A 25,882-nucleotide genomic window follows, 5' to 3' on the forward strand; every position below is an offset into this window, starting at 1 on the left:
GATTCATTATCATAAATTGGCCCGACGGAGCCTGTACGGTTGATGCTGACGGGCGGCGAACTCGTCTCATCGCGCGACGACGAGGATGACAGATCAAAGCGGAGACGAGGAAGGAGTTCGATTCGCTCGTTTACGCAGGCAAGCTCGTCGTAAAAACGTCGTTTCTTCCCTCCCCCCCGCCGGTCCCCTCATCTCTTTTTCTTTCGCTCTTCTCGCCCGTCCCACACGTACGAGCTCACGATTCGATTTATGGATCCGAGAACTGGTCCGTCTATAAATTAGGAGGACCGCGAAGATCGAAAGATATACGAATCTTTTCTTTTTACTGCGAATGATTATAAGCCGGAACTTTCGACCATGTTGCTTTGCTTTGGGAACAACTAACGTTGTTCAAAAAATAATTTCATCATTTTAATTGTACACTAAATTAAAATATGTAAATATAAGTCAATTTATTTTTCCAGGACAAATAAAAAGTTGTCGATATTAGCGTTGTAAAATTATCGTAGTATATAATTACACACTTGTGCTTAATTTTTATTTATATTATATATGCATAAGAAAATGATTTTGGCTTTTTTTTCCACCAATTAGCTTTTCGGGACTGAGAATCAGCTGTCTCGAATCAGCGGTTTCTATATACATATAATGACGAAAAATCACAATGATAGAAATAATTTGTAAAGATAATGGGAGGAGACCTTACAATGACGTAACAATATTCTTCTTAGAATTTCGCGGTGTTTACTTGGCTAAGCTATCTCGCATTAGCGCACGACATGTGTCTTGCTCGGCGATGTCGCAGTGACTGATTTATGTGTCTTGATCTCAGTGCTTGCTGTTAGATAGAAATAACAATAATTTTCAGTCATAATTTTCTCCAGTGGACGTTGAAATTGTATTTCTCTATTTTCCTAATAAACTAGATCGTGAGAGATTTCACGTTGGAAACACAAATTCGTCTGTATCAATTTGCTTCGCATTGATTGGTAGTCAGCAATCAAGGAAATTAACACAATTTGATGAATTTAATACGCGCTTAATAATGATCGATGCACGCATTGTTAATTACAATCTATTTGCAACTGAATAAGATTTGCAATTGAATTATTAAATGAACATAAAAGATGACAAATTTACACAACTTACATCATATGTAATCCTCTTGGCAGATGCAAATACAAGACATTGTTGAGAACTAGATATATATTTTTGTCACGCACACAAATTCATCTGTCTCTGTTTCTCATCTTTGTCTGTTAATTACGACATGCGTTTCATTATTAAGATCGGATGACAGTCATTTACTTTTTATGCCACGAGCATAGTTTAACATAATACAAAGTGATGTCAAACACCTAAAGATTTATCGGACACGTGCTGCATAATATAAATTACGTATCTACTATAAATGCAGTAATTAACAGCAGACGTGATTCGGTTGGAAGGGTGCATTCGCTCAATGAGATGTTCTCGAATGTGAATCGTGAAACGGTATACATTCTGGACAGAGCATTTACATTGTAACTATAGCCGCGGGCAGTGTAAACACATTGACACAGAACATTCAGTTAACATCGTGCATGCGGTAGGAATAATGTAACATGCAGAATTACATAATGGAATTATACGTCCCGCTTGCGAACCGTTCCGGAAAATGTTTATATTTTCTATATATTACGCGTATTTATTAACATTAAATACTGTAGCAAATTTGATTAAGAGATGTAGATTTATCGTTGTTCTATGACAAACTGAAATTTTATTACATAGACATTACGTATTACAGAGTATTCTTTTTGTTTATCACGTTTACGATAATTTGTGACAATGTTATTCTCTGTTATTATATATTTCATGCATCACACATATGTATGTACCTACATATATATTATATTTATACGCTTCTTTGAGATTACTTACTATTATTTTGAAAATCAATTTATATTACAGTAACGAAAATGATGAAAAATAAATTAGCAACGAGACTAAATTCTTAATCGATATAGTGCGACAAAAGATGTTGACATTTGCACGCGTATTTACGAGACACAGATCGTGCGCGAACGTCTTGCACATTTTTCCTTAAAATGGCCGAGTAATCGCACGCCGACCAAGTGTCGAGAGCCGGAAGTCCAGTTCCGAAGCAGGCGTCGGTTGCGCTCACCTAATCTCGAAACGCTTGTCCCGGCTTAAACGAACCTTGGCCGCTAATACGCGAGTGATTAATTATTGTTACACGTTGGTGTTACGATCCCCGCATCGGGCCCTTAATGGAAATAACTAAGTATTGTGTTCGGGTACATGCCTTCCGTACGGAAGCGATCCATCATGACCCGGATAATTAGTACAGCCGTGGTTGCGCGTATAATCATCACTCGGAATAATAATGGCGATGCGTCTCTCTTCCTGCTTGATGCGCCGAGAGGTGCGAAACGACGCGGCGGCTACCATAAGCGACCCTCGTCGTCTACCGAGCTCTCGTAAACATGTGTCCACGTGTGCACGGCTCATGATATGGTAGTTAATAATTATCAACTTGTCTTGTATTATTTATCCGTCAAATTATTATTATTTATTCTTACCCTGTACAGATTGCTTTCGTGCTCTGCTATCATCACGTTTCACATTAGTTAATGTATTTCAATGACGATAATGAAGTTTTAGTTTGAAAGGAAAAATATATATCTGCGTCATTATGTGCAAATGTTTGAGAAACGTGAAGTAAATATTAAATCTCTTATGAGAAATCATGAAGATTTTCTACTTTAACTAATTAAGATCAGACTTCTTTGTAAATAAAATTGTTAAATATCATGCTGTATTATGTATATAAAATTCATGTTGTTAATTAGACATGATTTAAATTATCATGATAGGCTCTAGGCTTTCGCATTTACACATGTGATATTGCATACATGAGATACGGTCGCTCATTAATAGGGATAAATCGCGCGCGTTTCCAGAGATCAAGTTTAAAGATATTTACGAACCTCGTCAGAGATATTGATTATCCGGAAATTGCCGTAAACAACTATGCTATTGCTCAAATAATGAAGAGGACGCGACACAGATTGGAGCAAGTTTCCTGCATCCACTGAGTACGAAATCCTAATTAGAGATTCTGAATCTAAGTAATGTTGTTGTGTCACATTTAATTGGACAGCTCGCTCTTTTCAAACGGATTTTTATTAAAATTAATTATAATTCAGATAAGATTAAGTCTGTATTTTTTTATTTGTGAATTTGCTAAAATACATTTATATATTTATACATATATATATATATATATTTAATCATCTATATAATTCATAATCTTTCTATAATTACATTATTTGCAAATATTAAAAAAAGATTTTTAAAGCTAAGCGATATCTTTCCGAATATTATTAGAAATAGAATAATTCGTTTATTAAAAATGATATTTTTTTGCATCGTTATTGTTGATTGAAATAATTATTAAAAAAAAATATATACATATATATATATTATTTTGTAGAATCTGATATATCTAAATAGAGTCGATACTACATAGAGTTGATGAAATTCCTTATCACATTTTCGAACTTTTATCAAATTCATAAGAAATTGCTTGTGTATGAAAGAACAAGAATTGTTTATTCGACATGATTTAGTCATCTATGCGAGTGATACATCAGTTTCCAGTCTAGCAAAATCTTATTTACCGGACAGGGTTCACGACGCAGTGCCACGAAACTTTGGAAAAATCAATCCCTTTCGCTGCGCAGAGCCAGTGTCGGTGCAATTCATTTGCATGGGAATTGCACCCCACGGAGACGGCTGCACTCCGGTATCGATTTTAAGTGGACCGCCTGTCCCGTCAGCCTCCTGTCTCGTCTTCTCTTGGACAGAAGCTACTCGAAGTCGCGCAAGCGCCACCGTGGAAACTTCTTCCATGGATTTCGCGAAAGCGCTCTGAATCCGACTCGACCAACATCATTGCTTCTCGTGAAATAGCATAAACTTTTCTCGAGAAAAATAAGACAATGGCAGTGCGTGTAATTCTCTCTTCCATCGAAAACATATTTATCTCGTGAGTTTTTTTTCTTTTTAGAAATGGACAAAATTGTTCATATTTCAACGTTGTCGTAATCAACCGTTGAAAGATTAAATTAAACTTTACATACAAGATTAAATTTCTATAAGAATTGAATCACGATTAATACGATCGTTTTCTTCAGAATGAAAAAGAGATATATTCATAAAAAAGTCAGATTAAAAGAGATTTGTAGACAAACGTGAGGTCATGAACTTATGCTACTTTGAAGTAGAATATAAGATAGCGATGAATTTAAAATTAGTCAAGAGAGAGTCCACTGCGAATTTTCGCTTCCTCGGTGCGGGATTAGCGAAGGAGGAAAAAGGTGTCGTCGTGTGCGAATTACGAATTATACACGAGGCGGAAAGTAGCTAGCCGAACAAAAGTCGCTGGTTTAGGATCGCGCTTCTCGTTGGAAAGTGTGTACCTCCTCTCGGAAGGCAGGAAAGTGTGAGTAGATTAGATATCCCTCGTGGCCAGTACGTAAGGACAATAAGCCAAAAAGTTGGTAAGGCAGACATGGCGGGCGTCGTTACCCGTTATGAAGCTCAGGGGTGAAGTCAAGATTGTAATTAGCCGGCGCTAAGTTTCGAGGTTTCCCCGGTATATTTGCATGCGATCCTCCGTCCTTTCCTTCGTAGCCTCCAGCTACCAACTGCGTCTACACTAACCGCCTACAGACAGCACGCGTTTACGCGATTTCGTCGACGCGGCGAGGGCGTATGAGATAGAGGCAGAATGCGCAGCACGTATCAAAATTTCGTATCGCATGCCTCGGCGTATCTCCTCTAACAACCCGCCTTCCCTTACCGAGTCTTAATGAGCGAACACGCGCGCGCTTTTATATTTTTCTATATTAATCCGAAGAAAAACACAAGGCCGAGCAAAGATTTCCAAGTTCTCGCGATGATTATGCAAAGTCGGAATACATATGCTTAATACGAGCTCTAAAGAGCAAATATATAAATATATATGAATAATCTCTCGAGTGTTTTTTAAATAAAAATACAACTCCTCGCTTAGGCGTTGCATTATTCAATACGGAATCAGTGTAGTCTTTCGATACTTCAATCTTGCTAGTCGAAACGTCAATCGTATCTCTGTGAATTTAGATTTAATCTCCGGATATAGCCAGTATATACGTATAGCGAGTGCGTTACAAGCCGAGCGTGTCGATGAATAAATAACGATTCAGCAAACCTCTTCGACAATCGAAGCAGCCGTACGGCAGGATGGAAGTTTTATTGTCAGCGATCGCGGGTATCGAAGTGAATGAGGCCGGAATAAAAGGAGTCATTCGACGACTCTCGTGGAGGGACGAGGAAGGTAGCGCGCCCTCTCTGTTAATGCATCGCCTCCGGAATGGCCGATTAATTCCAACTACGGGAAGGAAGCGACTATAACTCGTCTCCGAGGAAGCATTCTTAATCCGCGCACTCTTTATTCCCGGGCTTCGCTCTTGTTCCCTCCGACCTACCTACCCCCGCGATCCCCATCGGGGAAGAAATCTCTTACCCTCCTACGTCGGGTAGAGACCGCGCGCACGTTCCACGAACAGCCACCGGCGATACACGTTGTTTCTTTGTCGAAGGAGGCCCGTTATTTTATGGTAGTCCGCTGTATTTCTTATTAGGATTCCAGAAGTCGGTTTATCGAGGACGAAAAGATGCCGTTTTCGCTTTATCCTCGTCCACGTTTATCCGATCGCTCCGAAGAAACGCTTCTTCGTGGCTATCCGCATAATTCATTTCGTATTATTTCATGGCTACATTATTGGAAGGGCAGACGAGGAGATAGATGCGTATCGCTCTCGGAGAGAGGGAAAATAGCGAAACGTCATTGACGATGATTTAGGAGATCTGTAATCTTACTTCGATGTCAGTGTTCCTAGTGCATCATTATCGCACTTTGTAAAGTAAAATGATATTGTACCAAAAAATGATTAACAGGTGAAAAAGACATTTTTACGTTATTACTTTGAAATGTCATTCTCGGAGAGATGGACAAATTGCTAATTCGAGATATGCTCGCATATGCTTTTCGCGTGTCTGGTCTCGCGGAAAGCATGGACGAAGTGAAGCTTGCCGAAACACGTACGGCAATTACAGTGGCCATCCTGGAAAATAGAGGGTTTCTATCCTACGATTGTTATCTACACGTGTTGTTTATTGATTGTCTCGTTGTCTCGAGGCAACCGGCAACGTACGTCGTAGGACCAAAAGCACGGCTGGCGGTAATTGCCACCGAGCGAAGAGGCGTAACAGAATGTACGCTGCGCGCGTGTTTTCGAAGAATTAAATTTCACAGAAGGGATTTAAATTTAAATGTATAGATTAAGGCGGGGCAAAAGATAAAAGGATTTCCGTCATAAATATCGCGAATCCGAAAGTATAACTCGTATTCGCGCGCACGTATCCAGTTCTCACGGTTATCTCTCATCGGGTATATTAACATATCTTGAAACATAATCCTATACAAATGTACGCGGATAATTCAAAGGATCTATTAAAATCATCTACGATAAATGTGTCGTCTTGGAAGTATAAAGACATTATATTTTCAACGCTGTTGTGCATCATTATTGGGATCTGTGATTTTTCTCGTCTATAGAAACTTGTATTTTCACTGTCAAGATTATCGCGAAGAAGCAATTTCTCTCATAGCATGTTACGTATACTTAATTTTCCCCAAAAGAATAGACAAACGATAACGAAAGATATAAAGGTTTCTAAAGAGCGCGTACAAGTGTCTCGATCACGCGTCTGTTATTTGCCATATTTTGTAGAGCACCGACAGAGTTTCCATTAGCTTATCGAGTTAAACTTCCGATAAAAAGCATGAGCTACGGGGATCTTCCTGTATAGTCGATGAAATTCCGGAGGAAGGTTCGAACCGATCTCGACGGGAGTTCCACATCCAATTTTCCTTGCATGATCCCGCGATGAACGGCGCGTCGGGAGACTTTTGCCGGTGTGTGTGTGTGTGTGTGTGTGTGTGGAGAGAGACTTCTTCTCTCTTCCCATCCGAATCGACGAATGCAAGCATTGCTACGAATTCCTTAGAGAAATCTTCGCGGCGTTACATCATCCGGCGTGCTGGCAACAAATTTGTTTCGCATTGTGCCATCTACCGCGCGAAAAATGCTCGAGATACATTCGTGTCCCTGCGCGTGCTTGCCAAGGGAAGAATAGGATATACTGCCGGAGAGAATGACTACCAAGCAGTTCGACAGATTCTTACGGTTCCCTTGTTCAAGAATTTTCTTCAAGCGATAACAGGATGTGGTCGTGGATGCAAAATCTCGCAGGTATAGTGTGGATACAGCTATAGGTTTTGACGGTGTACAACTAGCTAGACGGATAGAGAAAAAATTGGACCTATTTTATAGCTGCGACATGTAATAAATTTACGTCTCGATAAATGATTTCTTTATTTGTATCTTCGTTCTACGGGGCGACTCGTCGACGCGTTAATCGTCGTTCCATCGTCTATGGTCGTAGGTACATACATCCTCACGACGACGCGTCGTCACGAGGAAGCGATGTCTTAGTCGGCACCTATGCACACGTGGATGCGCGAGAGAGCGCGAGGCATCCGACTGCGCTGTTAACGGGCTGCCATTCTCGATAAGAGGCGTTGCAAGGACGACACTGATCGCGCACGACGTGTAGGCAAGCTGCTCGTAAAGTGTTTAGTTGAGGGCAGGTGGGGAGGCAGGGCTCGCCGGAATGGGGTGGATGAGTTAAACTACACGAGGTCTGACGGTAATAATTGAGTGCCGCTCTGTCTAGTTAGCACCTTGTACCGCCGGCTGACTCTCGTCACTTTATCGACTAAACGACAGCGATGCGTGACAAATCCATCTTGTCTTAACCGCCGACGCCGACGTCGATTATCGACGGAATCTCAAAACGGAGCAGCCGACACGTGAGATTAACACGTCGAATGCGGAAACGGTTGTGTCGATGCACGTTGAAAGATCATTTTATGCGTTCAAAAATATCCAAAGCATATTTATTTTTCTTTCTATCTCTTTCTCTCAAAGCTTATATAGTTGAATATATAATAAATGGTTACAGATGAGTTTACGAATTTTTCAGTTTATCGCCTCTCACATTTCTCAAAATTTCAATCGACGTGTAAGAAAAAAATTCACCGCAATATTGTTTGATCCTTCGCAGACTACACGCGATTCTCTCCCTAGTCGTATGTCGAATGTCTGAGTAACGAAGGCACGCAAGTTCGATCGTTAACACGATCTAAAATTCTCGTAAAGGGAGTTGCCAAAGTTGGCGAATTTACAACATTTCTATGGAAAGTGGCCAATGTAAAAGATATTTGCGGGAGTCCCCTTCGCGACTCGTCTCCTTCACGTATCTCCCGCACTTCTACCCTCGTCACATTCTTTCCCCATAAAAGTGTGTGCTTTCTCTCTCTCTCTCATCCCGTTCATGCACCTCCGATTCGACGCGAATTTCGGCGTCGCTCGAGCGAGCTTGCTAATTACCGTCGGTATAACAACGCGACTCCGATAAAAAGTAATGATTCATTTCGCGCAACGCTCGTCGGTTTATCTGTTTCTGGCGTTGGCGTTGGAGAAATCGTTCTTGCAACTAAACAGCAGCAGCTCTCGCGGCAAGGAAGATTTACGTGACGCAGTGCCGGGAGAGAAGATATCAGACAGAGGGCGCAGGGAGGGAAATGTCTGGCTCGTTTCTCCGTACACTTTTTCGGTATCCCTTCCTTCCCTTCGCCCTCGTCGTTTTCCTCTGCCCCCTGACCGGCCCGCGCCGAGCGTGAGATGGCGAGCGCGCGGGATTCTGCAGACGAGCCGCTTAACGCCGCTGAATGCAAGAAAACGCAAGGGAACGAACGAATGGTAGTCGGCCAAGAGTTCGGCTCTCGAGTGAATAATTAAATTACGCGAGCGAGGAGATCGCGCGACTGCCTGCGGGGTCGGTCGGGGGAGGAAAGGGAAACGCAGGCTCAAAGTTGAAATTTCACGCGCCATTGTTCGATCCCGCCGAAGGAATAGGAGTTAGAAGCATTTAGGGAGCGGCAAGCAGGCACGGGGCTGTGAATTACGGTCCAAGATACGGCAAGACGAGTCGAAGGGATGCCGTGGCAGGGATCGGCGGCAGCGGCGGAGACTGAGACTTTAATTCCAGGCTACATCCACCACGCTTCTTCGGCCTAAACGACTTCGATTTCGACTGCGCACGGCGAAAACGAGATTAATCGCGGAACCTTTTGTTCTTCTCACGACCGAACAGCTCGATGTCGCGCGTCATTGAGTTCGAGCTTGAGTATTCCAACTATTATTATTCCATCCATCTGATCGCGTAGCAACGTTTCAACGCGGATGGATGTTGAGGAGCGGACGCGTTATTATCGAAACACACGACTCGAGCCGCACAACCCGTTTGGCAATGCAAATGCAATCGCGGTACACGGTAGTGCGTATGGAACGAAGAAATGTCCGAGGTGAAAGACTGCGCAGAGTACAGAGTCGGTGGCGTTGCGAGGGAGCAAAGAGTGGACGGAATGAGAAGGAAGAGGAGAGAGAGAGAGAGAGAGAGAGAGAAGAAGGAGGAAAGGAAGAAGAAGAGGGACCCGCATTCTCGGAGATTATCGTGCTCGCCATCAGCGTATCACGGCGTCAGAGGACAAGATTTATATGTAGAGTTTATTGTCGCTGAGTCCGCCCTACTGCGTTTTATGGATGTTTTTCGAAGGAGCGCTGCCGCCCGCGTGATCTATCGCGGCACCCTCGCTCAGAGCCTTCTCTCTCCTTCTCTTCGTTCCTCTCTCGTTCCCTCCCCCGCTCTGATTCGGTACACGAGGGTGGCGCTGAGGGAGACGGAGGGATTCCTAATGAACGCTACGACGGAATCTCTTTTCCTTTCTTTCTCTTTCTCTTTTTCACCCTCTCTCGCCCTTCCGTCTCTCGTCTCGCACTTTTTACCGAGTTTACCTCTCTCTCTCTCTCTCTCTCCGACTCGTTTCTGTAGTCAGCGCCACGTCGTTCGCCCCACACATTAACGCGAGATTTATACCGCAGAATCCTGGACGATATCGCATTTACATTTTTGTCGCATCACTATAAACCACCTACCTACCTACGTTAAACTACCCCGCCTCTCTACCCTCTCTCCGCCACCGTGCGCTCCGGACGCAGTATTTCATGATCGAGCGAGCTTTGTTTCGTAACGCGCGCGATTTCGCGGAGGTCGCCCCGTCGCGCCGCGGCTCGATTCGCTCGCCGAAAAATGTCACGGTGCTTCTCGCGGTGATTACGGCGAACCGTTTATTACCCAGGTTTTCAATTATCTACGAGTCTACCTACCCCGTTTTCAAAAGTAAAATTATCGCTTTCGATAATAACATTGAAATGAATTTTGTGACAGGTGCGTTACAATTTCACTTTCGTCCTACCCGCGATAGCGGTCGTCGACCGACGAGGATTTGTGGACGGCAAAAATGCGGCTCGTCTTTCGGAAATGTGCGAACGCGCCGCGATGGCGACCGACCCCGATTCCACATAAACACGTGAACGGTAGAGGGAGATACATGGCGGCAGTATGTTACACGTGTTACCGGCCGGCACGTACGGGTTACGTCCGGCAGTCAATCGCTCTAATACTCGCACTCGCCGTGCGGCACACACCGAGGGTGTATCGGTGCTCGTGTGCACTGCGGTGCCGCTCGTATACCGTTTCATCCCCCTATACGTCCACCCTCTCTCCACCTAGTTTCGCAGGAACTACATCACCAAGTGATTACCTCCCCCTCTCGGCGGTGCATCCTGATGCGTTCACCGGCCCGGCGATCGTTTCCTAAACCCTCTGCGGCCTGTCATCCGCGCATCATCGCGAAACCGAGTTCCCGAAAAAAGTCGCGAGATTGATGTTTCCAAGCGTCGCGCTTCGACGAGGTCGTCCGTTATTTCAGTTTTTGGCTCGTCGTTACTCGCGTCGTTTGTCCTACATCGTCGTGCAATATCCGCCGAGTTTCGGTCTTGCTTGAAAAGCCATAAATCGTTTACGCTGCAAAATTCTGCAGCGTAAATTACAAATATGTATACTTATGCGTGTAATATATATATATTTAATACAATCGAATGTTCTTACGATCGTAAAGTACGATAAAGAGATAATGATTATTGATTAATATTAAAAATCCCCTTTCGCGCGATACAATATAGAATCAGAAAATAATGTTATTTGTAATCTATAGATACGTACAATAATCTCACGATAATTTATATATTTTCATTAAAAATTGCAAAGTGACATTTTTATCAGCGGACGTATTCGCGATATAACGAAACGATAGATTATCCTAGCGAAAACACTGAGCTCGAGACGGAGCGCAAATTCCGCGCTTATATTACGAAATCGAGTGGTATACTTGGCGATGCGGAAAATCGCGTACTCCAGATCCATCGGATGCAAACGGCGCGACGCGACGCGGCGCCGAGTATCGTTAGCGCAAACCGAGCGTAATTGGCGTGGTGTTTAATTCAAGTTAAAAGCAAAAGCCGCCGTCTCTCGCGCCCGTTGTCCCTGCGGATCTTGGCGCTTAGACGAAGGCTCCGCGTGACGCGCGCGTTCGTAGACCAATTAAGATTACTTTCATCGGCGACGCCGGATTATTCACGCCACCCCTGGCAGCCTTATTATGCGTGTTTAACAAAGCTGAGCTGATTATATCAATAAATTAAGGAAAGCTGCAACCCCCTTCTCCCGATAAGCAACTCCCGTCCTCCTCCTCTGCGAGCCGCTTTACCGAGGCGTACATCACCGACGTCCAGGTCGCTCCGCCCTGAGTTATGCTCGACAATTATACCTATCTACCCGCGTGGTGGGCGTTATTATCATATTATACCGCGTTACCCCTTGCGTCTGCACGTATACGCGTGTACGCGTACGTGTGCGAACCTAACTCTGGTTGACGTCGTGGAATACCGAGGTCGACGTCCCGATCCATAACTCCTCGGTAGTTGTGTTTTATTAGAGGCGCCCCTTATTTTCCTTGCGCGCATTGGTGTCCCCAATGCTGCTTTTTCCTTCGCTCTTTATCTAATGTTCTCGAAAAGAGGTATCCTTCCTTATCAGATTTTATTTTTGATTTACAGAGTTTATCGTAACGATGCCACGGTCGATTGCCGGACGATCCCGACAAAAGGAACAAAAAAAAGGTAAAACTTTTGAATCGTCTTTTGTTATAATATTTATTACATTTCTCTTCATCTTCTCTCGATCTTTATATAATTATACTGTATAATCGACTTTATAAAGTCGTCTCGAGGGATAAAAATTCAAAGGTAGTATCGATTCGACGAGTCCGATCGATCGACACGTGTCCCTCTCTCCCTGTGGCCAATCGGGCTTCGAGCCAAAGCCCGTGCTCTGCGGGATGACCGTGAAAAATCCCTAAATTATGATAATGGCGCCGACATAATGCGATCCAATGAGGCAATCAAGGGATGGTGGCAGCAGGGTGGTGGCGGCGGGCATCGGTCGACGGTATCGATGGCCGATGTCGGTGTTGCGGGGTGGCGCGAGTTACGCGTCCCAGGGTCGTATTAGTGTTACTGGCCACCGAGCCGAACGAGCACGGACGATCTATGTGTCGGGGACGATACAGTGCTTGCGTGTAGCGGGTATAATTGCCGTTGGTGGGCAGCAGTTGCTCTAGGAGGACCAGTTTCCATCAATCAGCCCGCGCTAAACACCCGCCCGCGCGCGCGTGCGGAATCGCACTAGTCGCGTCGACCGATCGCAATTGTCCCGAATGCGGTTCGCGCGCACAATCTATGTCTCGCGGCGGATTGCCCTTTCGAGGGCGTCAAAATGTCGTTTTTTTTTTCGTTTTAGAATTCATCGTTTTTGTAAGCTCGTATATACGACGCGCTCTATTTACTATCTCGCGGCGAATTGTTACAAACGCTCGTTCGCCCGTTTTTTTTTTTTTTTTTTACTAGTCGCGTTACCTCTTTACACTTCGTAAAACGTATATGTGCATCGAGATGCGCAATTCATATGTTTTAAAGAAAAAGAGTGAGAGAAACAAAACAATTCGTCAACATATGAATTGCGCATCTCAATGCACGTATACGTTTTACGAAGACAATAAATGGATCGTGTGAATAATATATATATATATTATTCAAATTAGTTTAGACATTGATCTATATTCTCGCTCTTTATCTCTCTCTCTCTCTCGCCCTCTCCGACGTACATATGCACGTGCCGATGTACAGGCTGCTTCCGACGTACCTGCGAACACATATACGTAAGCATATATTCTAGCACGTACGGTGGGGCCTACTGATGGGATGGGACGCCATGCGGGGTAGTTATGGGACCACGAGGATGTTAATGACCATAAACAAGCAATCACTGTAATCCGCCATGAGTCACTCCAGCTGTCCGCCTGGCTACATAGATACGACCTGCCATATGCCCAGCCTGACCGGCGGTGGATGTGCGTGTTGCTGGATCATCCTTGTTACGATGATTCCTCCCAAACAATGCAACTATATATGCATAATATATTATTTCATTGAATTGACACGAAGCATCTCTAATATTTGGATAGATTAAATACATTAAATTTAAAAATATTAGAGATATGTGTAGTTTAGAAATTACAAGAGTACGCTATTACGAAGAGAAACATAAAAAAAATGTCATGTTGTTTTTATTATAAAGTTAGAAAAATTACTACAATGAGAAAAAATTGATCCCTACTTTATTACATAATGTGATAAAAATAAAATATACTTACGCGACTCAAAATATGAAAGATGACATTTCACATTTTTGTGACAGGCAGGAGAGACTTTGTATTAAATTCAGATTTTTTGTGACACGTATAATAAAAAAACGTATGCGCGATTGAAGAAGCAATCGTGACAAATATCGAGAATTACTGCGCGGCTTTAGATTCTCTCTGCGCGCAACGATCAGAAACGACCGCGATAGGATAGATGAAAAGAAAGGAGAGGAGCGGGGAAGAGGGTTTACGAAGAAAGGAGATAGGAAGAGAGCACAGGCTCGCGATATCGACATCCATGGCGAACCTTACGATCGAGGCTTACGACGATCGTAAATACGTCGGCGATACGGCCCTCTCTCGTTGAAGATACCGAAAGGATAGGAAAAGGGGAAGGCAGATGAATAGATAGAGACAGTGAGGGGAGAAAAGAAGAAGGAGAAAGGGCGGGAGGAGCACCTAACCGTGCCGAAACATTTTATGAGTATCGATCTCTGACATAAAGCGACTTCCTATACTACGTGGCGTATAATACATATGTACGCAACGGTATACACGGATACGCGCGCGCGTGCTCAGGATAAAGGTATTACTTTACGTGTTACGTATACCTTTGCTCATAACACTCGATACCTACATTACTTGGCGAAGCGCCGAAGGCCAGTATTCGTTACGTATCATAGACGATTTCGCGCGATAGCCATTGATCGTTTAAACCATCGATTACGGGGCAGGATCGTGCGCTCGTGTCGTGCGAGCGCTCCTACCCTCTTAATCATGATCGTCCTTTGAATTATTTCTCCGAAGCAAACGTATAGCCGACATATTGTTTCCAGCATGTATCGCCGCCTCGCTTGTATCGCTATCGTCGTTTCTTCCAAGACGTAAGTTTCGTAATCGAGAGTGGCAGATTTTTTTAATCGCGTTCAAATTTTTCTTTCAATCGCGCATTAAAAATTGGAGAAACACGGCATGGATGATAATAAAGACGTTTCGTTCGTGCCGCGTCGGATTAATATCGATCACTCCAGCTTTTCCATTAAGCGACATCGTTCTTCAACTTTCACTTGGCGTCGCGATAACAAAAGTCCGCCCGCTCGTGGTTACTTCCTCGAAGGAAATTAATACAAACAAGTAGCGCCAACAACAAGCGACTCTGTCGTCGGCGATCACGAAGAGGGTAGTAGAGGGTAGATGCGGGTTGAGCGGCGAGCGAGCAAGCAGCAGGCAAGGCCGCGAAAAGTTGGCGATGACGGCGGATGTTATTGGCAGCGAGGCCATTCGTCGCGATGATGGATGCCTGACAGGCGCTCCTCGCTCGCTTCGCTCGCTCGCCAGGCAGTTATAATAAGTAATGGGCTCACTTCCGCCGCCATCGCGCTGCCCGGTCATGCCTCCGATGCCCCGCGAAACCTTGGTGTACGTCTCCGTCTCTTTCTTTCTCTCTTCCCCCTTCGCTACTCGCGCCCTTGCTACTATCCCTTATCGTCGTCCTTCTCCACCTTCTTGTTTCTCCATCTCTCGCTTACTTGCCGCTCGTTCCCTCGGGCTGAGTGAGGCCAGGCCACTCGTCTTCCTACTCTTTCCATCCCGCCTCCGCCTCCTTCTCGTAATAACTACAAATCTGTCACGCATTAATTCTCCGTCCGGCATAAATTCGAGCACGGTACAAGCGGAGAAGGAAAAAGTTATCGCGAGGGTTGGGGCGGGCAACTCACCCCCTTGCCGCGCGCCCCGTATTCGACTCGCCGCTCTGTGCCCCCTACGGAGAAAGAGAAAGGAGATATAGGGGTGGAATGCCGGGGCGAACAGCGTGATGTTGCGCGAGAGAGGGTGGAAACCCGGAGAGAGCGAAAACTGTTAATGTCGTAACGTCGCGGAATGAAGAGCGGTCCAGGGTTAATAATTCTTCCGGCGCCTGATGATACTTGTGAGATACATCGCATAGGAAACAATATATTGGCAATGTCACGGCTTGAATTCGTATTAAAATTATTATAGGTACGCGTTATATTTTTTAGTTTTATTTTTTATTTTTTTTTGTAATATATGCATACACGATATAATTTCAATACGATAATAAGTATGAAATAAATGGAAAAAATCAAACAAAATAAATTTGCTCCGAAAGTAAAGACGTTTCTAACTTTCATCTAAAATCTTTCCCTTTATGCATATAATTGTTTTATGACGAAATAAATCACTAATCTTAATCGTCTAAAACTTAATTAATTTTCGATATAACAGCCAATATATAAAGTTGTTGCAAAAGAAAATTTACTCCACGATTTAAATTCATGCCGTGTACAAAAGTGCATATATGAGTAAATACAGGAGCAAATAATTCGTAATGAAATTAACACGCATTAACTCGAAACTGAGTACTGCCAATAAAAGCCCACTCGGCGTCTGGTCATGCGAACGTAGAACGGAAAGAGGAAAAGATAACGCTTGCTCGGAGGGATCGTCGCGTCGATCCTGCAACGCGCGGCAGTTATTTGCAAGTGTTGTGAATTTATATTCGCGGCAGATAGGAGAGTGGGCAAGAGAGGGAGTATACCCTCACTCGATGCAACGTTGTTTATCGGAGTGGCGGTGTGCTGCCACGTCGAGCGCTCTCGATCGTCACCCACGACATCCACATTATCGTAAAACCGCGCTTGATTCCGCGTTCGTTCCGCAGAATTTTTATCGTCGAATTTTTCCCAACATACGTCGTATTAAACCATCAAATTATCGCTCCTAGAAAACATTACGGAAACTTCAAAGATTCAGCCATGAAGGAACATTTTACGAGATAAATACATTTAGCGCAAAATATATATTTCAATTTAAATATAGAAATACAAACTTTTAAAATTATTTTCTAAATTCTGAAAATTTTATATTACCAAACGGTCCTCGGAGAGAGATACAAAATTAATACGTTTTCATTTACTTGGAGATAATGCAAATTGGCGATTTAATAACATTACAATGCTGTTAAGCTTCATGACGAGATTGAAACGCGAGTGATTAATTCTCTACTAAAGTACGCTTTCCGATGCAAGCGTAGACGGCAAATAAAAGACTTACCTCGACTTTGTTCGGTAACTCGGCGACGAATTCCGGTCGAAGTTCGCGCTCTCGTTTCGTATTCAATGTAATAGACTCGTTACAAATAGCGGTTCGGTTAGGTTAAACAGCGGGATTCTCAGCAACGTAGGAAAAGGGGCGAGTAAGCGCTGAGGTAGAGATAGAACTACTTCCACCCTCTGGCTGGCAGGAGGAAGCGGGAGGACTCCCTCAACGACCGTGACAAATAACTCTCCTTCAACGGGGGTCTGCATCATTTAATTTTCCTTAGCCCTGCTACCGGAATCGATGATCTTCTCTGCCGAGTATCTTACCGAAGACGAATGGGATGACTTAGACGCCGTTTCGCCACCTTCCCGGTAGGAGGTTTTAGATCGATCAACCAGATCCCAATTATTCGCGGAAAATTAACCTTCCGCGTTCGACGCAATCCATCGACGGCGATTAATGATCGAAATTGCGCAACGCGCGCGACCCGCCTCGATAACATAACTCTGCTTGACATTGAATATCATCCAAGCGTACATCTATAATTTACTTTGCAATTTAGTTGTACAAAATTGCATTACTTATCTGCCAATGCCACGCTTTGTATAATGTACGTATATAACATACACGAAAAACGTTTCTTTTCGATCTGTAACGCATTGTGAATCTTCGTGTCGATTAACGTCATCTTAATTGTATTAATAATTATAAATTCTTCGAAAGATCGAAGATTGAAATTATATTGGCAAATGAACGTGCGGTATTAGAAATTTCTTTATTTCAATGTGTACATATATACTGATATTAATTGTAGTGTAAAAATAAAAAATTATAAAATCATGGCGATAATTTGAAACAATTCTAAAGACAATGCGAAAGCTTGAAAAGATCTCCCTTTTTCTCTTTCCCCGTTTAACTATCAAACGAAAAATTAGAACCCGCTCAAATCCGGGGACGGAAAGTCTAATTTCGGGGTGAGCGCGTAGGGTGTGGAGGGCCATCGCCTCGGCGTTCGAGCGATTCTCCCGACATTTACAGCCTTCAATTTGCCCTTCCGAGAAGGTAGCGGCGGTGAGCGAGCCAGGAATGTTAATTAAAGCCGTTCACTCCTCGATCTCGCGCTTCGACTAATTAGTCGCGTACAATGCCATCGTGAACGGTGCTAGAAGAGCGTCTGAGCGAGACGAAAGAGGGATAGGTGGAAAAGAGAGAAGGAAGAAAACAGGGGGTTCCAGGCGAGGGATAGGAGGGAGACAGACAGAAAAGAGCCGAGATCACTGGCAGCCGGAGATCACTTCACTCGGATACCCCCGATCTCTCGCGCTCAAAGGAACTGGCGAACGTCAAACCCGCTCGTTCGCATCCACGATCGTCCTGGTCGAAAGAAGAATGCCAATTTGCCGAAAGCCCTCTTCGCGGTGGCGAACGTCACGGAACGGAAATCCGTGAAACGGAAAGCCGGAATTCCTGAAAGATCAGCGCCGGTCTGTCCGATCGGCTAGCATGTGCACGCCTGTCAAGAAGGAGACATCTCGTTCTGTCGAATGCTTTTAATCCGACTTAACACTCCCTCGACTACGATTGCGAATGCCTTTTTTTTTTAAATCGCAAGAATAATTTATGGCGTAAGCGTACAGACTAAAATTTAAAAACTTTGATTAAATATTAATTTTCACTTAAACGTGAAAGTCGAAAATATTACTGCATAAAAAAAAATACATTTTCGTTAACGCACATGAAAAATGCAAATCTCAATATGTGATAGTCGGGTCATTTTTGTCCGCTGCGAAATACCTGTACAATTCAGTATTCGATTCAAGATGCATTGTATGCAAATCGTCTATACAATCGTCAGGAGGCCACGCTCCCGTAGCTCCAGAAGTTTACGCGATTCTTTTTTTTCCCCCCGTATATATTCCCTCCGCATTTGTCCGTGGACTATGAACCCGTTAGACGGCGGAGGAGATCGAGGAGTTAAGACGATCGTAACCGGGAGAGATCCCGAAGGACTTTCCGTCCAAATCCGGCGGAAGGAACGCTCGTAGGAAAATTCCTGTACCTTAGGATAGCACGCCGATACGGACGGAGCGGGGTAATACAATCGAAGAGTAGGACGGGAGGAAGGCGGCCGGTGGCGGGGGACCTCATCTAAAGTTACAAATCGCAATTCTTCCATGGCCGTGGTTCCGATTCTGTAAAGTTATGTTATGGCGCAAAGTAAGCGGGATTTATCAAGAAAGTTGGTATAACTTCGCTACGACTATTGATGCAATGAAACGATTGGCTCCGCCTCATTTACTACCCCTTTTCTCCGCCCGAGCTCTCACCCCTTTCTCCGAGATCTCGCTAACGCGAAGGTATTCTTCGTTGTCGACTTGGCCTCCCATCAATTGAAAACAGTCGTCTCTGCTTTCTCGATGGATACCGATCCTTGAAGTTATCATATTGGATTAACTTTGACGGTCTTACGATGTTAGTTTTCGATGTTTTTCTCAACGTACCTCTACGAAACGTTCAACATTTATTTTCAATCCTTTATTTCGTACTTTGCATTAAAATTTTAATTTCCAAAGAAAAAGTAACTTTGGTCGAAAAAAATGTAAATCCACATCTAAATTTGTTTCGTATAACTTTTAGTTCCGTTTGCAATATTACGTCGGATATAAATAGTGCGGTCGGTCGTTTCTTCCTGTTTATATTGGAAGGGAACGCGATATGAGACGGAACAAGAAATTCCCGGGAAGAAGCTTGAAGCAGTGCTCAATCAATTTGCTCGGGAGGCATTACGCGTCGTCCAGGAGCAAAACGTAGCGGTGTATCGGAGCCGGCCGTGGACGGCCACGAAACGAGAAGGATAGGAAAGAGACGGAATCGTAGGTTTATCTGAAAATATTATGATGGCGTCGTCGCGTCGTGCTACCGTTGCAAGGTGGCCGCCGGTTTTGATATGTCCCCAGCGTGGTGTAGAGTCGCGCGCGGCCGTATAGCTGAAGATATATGAACGGGATTGCAATCATGTCCGTGTTACCCGAGAGTGTCCTGTTGGGATAATATAAATATTGTACAGTCGTTGTGTGTGTGTCGGCGTTGGCGGTCGATCCGTGCGCGACGGGGGTGGAGGAACGAAGTAGTAAGAAGGGGTGGGCAACGATAGGGGCGAACGTCCACGATACGACGACGTCTCTTAGAATATTAGCCGATATCCTCGGCTCGGTATCGAGGCTCGAGTATTTACGAGGACAGTGTTCTCGTGGAAAGATCGGCGAAAGGGGAAGCGTAGGCGGGAATCCCACCGAAAGAGTTGGCGAGAGAGAGCGAGCAGGAGGGTAGCCACCCTATATCTGCTCTACACGGTATACACAACGGAGGATAACGGGGACGCGCGGTACCGGCCGGATAAGATTGCGAAACTGGTGTCCCGGTCCCTGGTGCCCTTTACCTTCTGGGTGGAAAGAGAGAGAGAGAGAGAGAGAGAGAGAGCATTGGCCGACTGCGGAAGCATTCGTATTTCGAGAAATCGGAATTACGTATCGACAACGCTCGTAGTTTCTGATTTTTCGTCGGCGATCCGCGGACGATGGTTCGCCTCGTTTCACTCGAGTAACACGGCTACGAGGAAGAGCGAAGCACACACAGCGAGCACGCGTAAGCCGGCTAAGCAAGCGTTGTGATGTAGTAGCAGGAAAAACTTTTCTAATACCGTCGCCGGTCTGGGATTACGCCGGAGATTGAAACGTATATATGTATTTACGAACGCGCGCGCACTTTCGGAGAGTACGACAAGATCCTCGGAATCTTTCTCTCTCGCACTCCGCTCCCTTGGTTACCCTGTTACTTAAACGGACCCTGCCCTTATTGCTTCTTTGGAAAGTACCGCGGAACCTAACCTTCGTCGTTATTACTTCGCAACGAGTCCGAGATAACAGCGCGCGTCGAGAATTATCCAAGTTTATACGTCCCATGAGAAGTCGACGAGTCGCCCTCTCGATCGACCTTCTCGAAATTTCATTCGATACACCGAAGGCGAATACCTTGAGATATTTGTCGGCGATGCGCGCGCTCGCGCGCGCTGACGAGCATAACCACAGTCTGTCCCCTCGGAGTGAGGAACTGCGACACCGCATAGTTGTTGCACGAGTCTCCGCCGCGCGACCTCAACTCTCCCCTAAACCGTCCCTCCGGCAACCATCCCAACCCACCCCCGCAGAGAGAGAGACCATGCTACAAGGGGCCAGTATTTATGCACATTGTTGACTGGCACGTGGATTTATGCACGTCCGTTATATTATGCGTCCTGTCGTCCCCCGTGTAAAGCCGGTATGCCTGGTACCGTCTCGACTCTGCACGCAACATGTATTTCGAGTGAGAGCGTCTCGCCTAATACTGCATAAAGTCAGCTTTAAACGATAGACGATTTTATATCGCACCGGGATGTTCTTACATCCGAAGAATGTACATGTGATGGAATTATTCGAAACCGTCACACGCCACGATTAATATTATCTATGAAATTTGTACGCAATTGTTTTTTCGGATTTTTTCCATCGCGATGCGTATACGTACGGATTATAATTAATTTTGACGCAATTTTTGATAAAGAGTCAGTTAAGCGTCAGCAGACGCTTGTATAAGGAAAACCTTGCGCGCATGTACATGAGGAAGAAGCTCGACGAGATGACGGTTGTTTGCGAGTCCTTCTTAGAACATCTTCGGGTACAAAGCCAGGTCCTGGTCGGTGCTCTCGAGCTGACGTGGCCCCCGGCAGGGTGGGCATTGTGTCGGCCCTCTCGACCACCGCCGCACAACCTACACTTCCTTACTTCGCCACTCGACGGTGAACTGAATCGAGCATGTGGACGGGACAGCAAGGAAATCTCCTTCTTGCCCGAGACCCGTCACTCCTCCCCGTCTCTCTGCCCTCTACGACCTTCCGTATCTGCCGGCCAAGTCTCATGCCAGCTCCAAATGTCCGTCCAGTGTCCGCCGCCGCCGCTACTGGCCAAGTAAGTTTCGACCTCGAGGCGATCAAGGCGCTCAGAAACACGTATCCACGACGGATCCACGGATCAGGGGAGCGAGATTTAAGGGTCGCTCTTTGAAATGTGACTGCTGGATCGGTATCGAGCGCCAACAATCACGGAAAAAGCTCGCTCGCTCGTTTTCTATTTATGTACGTATATAGGAGACCATCGCGCGTGGCAGTTGTCCATAAATTCGCCGGCGGCGCACGTTTTCTCAAGTTTGCCCGGTCATTCCGCGCGGCAGCGAATCTACGAGGTAGTCGGATTCGGGTCCTCAGCAATTAGCCTCACGGGACTTTGCGAGTGGCTCGAAGGTGGTGGTCGTCGGGACCAAGGTGGTCGGAAGGAGCAGCTTCGACAGCGAACCAAGCTCGCCGATGGTGGTGTTACCTCTTCCATTCCCTCCCCTTCTCTCTCTCTCTCTCTCTCTCTCGCTTCCATCGACGGGGTTTTAGTGTCTCGGGGAGTAATAACGTCTCGGGGTGTAGATTATACGATGTCCGGCTAGGAGCGGGCGAGTGCCCAGTTGGGTCCTCCGATGATGCAAGGTCCCCCGGTGCCACCGCCGTCCGGACATATATTAGCATTCTAACCGACCATTATTATATGCCTGGTGAGCCGCGTTGGGCCGAGAGAGCACCACCAACGCCCGTGTTGCGTACTTGGACCAAGTTTACCAACAATTCACCGGGGCTCGCGCTCTATAATGGCCCCACGGCTGCTTAATTTATCGCGGTCATAATTAATAGCTTTGTAATTTTCATACAGCCGTACACGGGCCGCGTCGCGGAATTTATGGATACGTTTTCGCTCGCGATTATCGATTTCGCGCGAGCTCGACGACGATATCCTTGCTGACTCACAGTCGCCGATCGCTGAACGACAGCGCGTTCGATTCTTCGCGATGGACTCGAAGTTTGCCGCTCTCGTTTGCTGGGTAAACGCCCCGTTCGAGCGTTGAAATATTTATATCGTTATCGCGCGCGCAATCCCTCGTTCGCTTGAAAAAAAAAAAAAAAAAAAAAAAAAAATTGAATCGTCCTGTGAGAAGAAAAATTAGGATCGAGATCGTCGCACGTCGCCGGTAAACGCTCGACGTCGACGCTCGTGATGGCCAGAGTCGGCGCGCGAAAATTTATTATTAAATATCCCTTTCGTCCGGTAAGTAGCTCCTTCTTTACGGCGCTTAAATATAAAATAAGTAGACGGGTGCAGCGGCAAGGTGCTCGCCACGATAACCGGCTGACTTGTGGCTCCATTAGCGCCCCCGCCCGGTAACGTATAGCATAATAAGAGTTTATGTGTCAGGTTGATGCGCCAGAAGGCTGCCAGACGAACTCCGCGGCATAGGAACTGTTATATTTTCATTACACCACCGTGGTCGTAACGAAGGGTGCCTTCGATGAATCCCGGGGAATAGCGCCTCGCCGCGGTTATGGAGCTTGCTCGGTATTTAGATTCTTCTTTGCGCTCACCATTTTTCTGGGTGTAAAACTTTAGTATAGCTTTACTTTTATTTAAGACTCTGATTAAACTGTTTTACATATTGCGTATTACTCGCTACTTTTTCCTAAATTATAGAATTTTCAGAAAATTCTATAACGCGCAACATTTAGCAAAATGATAGATGTATTTGAAATAAATTACGTTACGTTCTTCAAAGAAAAACGGGGGGGCGTTGCGAAATAGTTTGTTAAGTGAAATTTCGTCCCCGTTACGAAATACCTTTCACGCATCCTACACGTCGGAGTGAAGAAAGTTGCCTCCCACGGGGAGTTAGCCGCTATCAATAACGATCCATCATTTTGTATCATTTTGACGTACGGCCTATCAAATGGATCGGAAAACGCACGCAACGAAGCACGCGCGCGCGCGCGCACGCCTGTAATCGAACGTTTCATCGTTGGTGCGGATATCGTCGACACGCAGGTCGAGCATTATGCAATCTTGGGGTAAACTTAGCACTTAGAGAGGACGGGGAGTTAATGCAACATCGTCAGACAACGACGCCGGTGGAAGGACGACGAGCGGCGATGGGCGGCGGTCCATAGCTCGAACTCTCTCCGGGCTCTCGGTGGGTGGATGGGTTGACCAGGATGTATCCGTCCACCTAGCCCCTGTAAGCCAAGCGACTCTTCCCCCTTCCCAGCCCCGCATTTTGCCCCCTCGTTTGGTCCAGTCTCGCACCTATACCCACGCGAGAGCACCACGCGATGGCCCCTTCACTATAGACACCATAGTTGCGGCTAGTTGGCCGTCACCTCTGCGTCGACGCTCCCTTGTCTCTTCGACTGATTCAATTTGCCCACCTCGTGGCTGTTTAATTACTGGCCGGAGAGTGGACCGTGGCCGAGCAAGACAGAAAGGCCGGTCGGCGCTCGGAATGAGAGCGGGGGGAGGGCGAGCGACAAAGAGGAGAAGGACGAGTAGCGGGCGAGCGCCCTCGGGAAAAAGAGGGATGGATAGACGACGAGCGGACAAGGAGGAGAGAGTCCACTCGAACTCTGCACACAACCCCACTGACAACCCCATCTACCAGTGTATTGGTGCCGCCGGTTCCGCTGCCACTAAGACACTAACGGAATAACGGCGCTCGCCGGTGGAGATTGTTGTTGATGCTAAAGTAACGGGCAGCCCTGAGGGGTCGCCGCTGCAGAGAGGACGAAAGAGAGACAGAGAGAGGGAAGAAGAGGCAGAGAGGGATTAGAAAGAGAACTGCGCGACAAGAGCGAGCTGACCGGCGGGGATGCGGAAGGGGTTGGGTCAACCCTGCGACGTGTCTTGCAAACCGAATATATGTCTATCCCTCTCCCGCGTTACCACCCGCTCGCCCGCTCCCGCATTCTCCAGCTCGACGATGTCCTCCAGCTTTACGGTCGGTTTGGAATACGATTTTACTGCTATCGGATAAAGAGGCCGCCGCAGGAGCGTCCTCTAAATATCGATAGCCCGGCGCGAACGATACGAAAGAGAGCGCCGACCGACACGGTCGCCTTTTATAGCGGCTAGCGTCGTCGGCGTCGATCACGTAGAGGAAATGCCTGGGCATTTTGAACGAACATTTGAACGTGTACTGCTGGCAAATTTTTTTCAACCAGACGTGCTGTCGTTTAGAATTAATGATTTGTTCGGCCATTATTACATTTTTTTTTTGTTTCCAATACGTATTTCGACACGCGCAAACACTCGAAACAATTTCACAGACCTACGAGATTTAATTGTAAAAATGTAGGACTCGATTTTCAATAAAAATTATTTATTTGCTATATGTAACTGTGTAATTTAAACACGTTCAACTTGTTAATATAATTTTACATCAATCAATATTTTGCATAATATATTTTACGATAAGGCTTTTTCGCGTACAATGTTGGAAGGCGTTGAAATAATTCGCGTATATATATATGTATATTTTACCTAATCTATATCAAATATAACTTGTTTCGTAAATCATGTCACAATTGCAGAGTCAAGTAAAAAGAGACAAGTAACGTTCCAAACGTGGATAAAGAGATGCAAAGTCTTTGCGAATCCGCTAATAATATTTTTTTCGAGACCGATATCGTCTTGCGACCTTGCACGGCGGAATGCGAGACGCAAATTTGTCGAGCGAATGTATGCTGACGTCAGTCGTGGCGTTGCACCCATCCATCGAAGGAGAGAAACGGACTTAATGGACGCACGGATAGACGGATGGACCGTAGGCACGCGGAGGCAAACACTAAATTTACACGAGCACCATCTCGCGTATCTCTATTATAAGACGGCCGTAAATTCAGAGATTCATTATCATAAATTGGATCGCCATCGGGTCGTGCACGTCAGCGATGAAATGCCTCGCAAACGGAGAATAACGTGTACTATAATAAAAAGCTTCGAGCTCTTTGCGATAGCCCGCGGATACCGGTATCCAGGGTCATTGGTCCCGACATAGACTGCGAATCGATATACTCTTGAA

The 25,882-nt window shown here is 45.5% G+C and overlaps 1 long non-coding RNA gene across 7 annotated transcripts in view; it reads left to right on the top strand.

Annotated features, from left to right (window-relative positions):
- Positions 1-25,882, top strand: part of LOC114945773 (uncharacterized) — a 158,611-nt gene that overhangs the window by 55,807 nt on the left and 76,922 nt on the right. For 4 of the 7 annotated variants that reach the window (XR_014924392.1, XR_014924390.1, XR_014924391.1 and 1 more), the window contains one exon: positions 12,198-12,260. The exons of the other annotated variants lie outside the window; for them this stretch is intronic. This is a non-coding gene — a long non-coding RNA (uncharacterized LOC114945773). The remainder of the gene's footprint in view (positions 1-12,197; positions 12,261-25,882) is intronic. 7 annotated transcript variants of the gene reach the window in all.

Source organism: Nylanderia fulva, unplaced genomic scaffold (assembly GCF_048542155.1).
Source record: "Nylanderia fulva isolate GAGA-0341 unplaced genomic scaffold, ASM4854215v1 Scaffold1, whole genome shotgun sequence".
NCBI classification, from domain to species: Eukaryota; Metazoa; Arthropoda; class Insecta; order Hymenoptera; family Formicidae; genus Nylanderia; species Nylanderia fulva.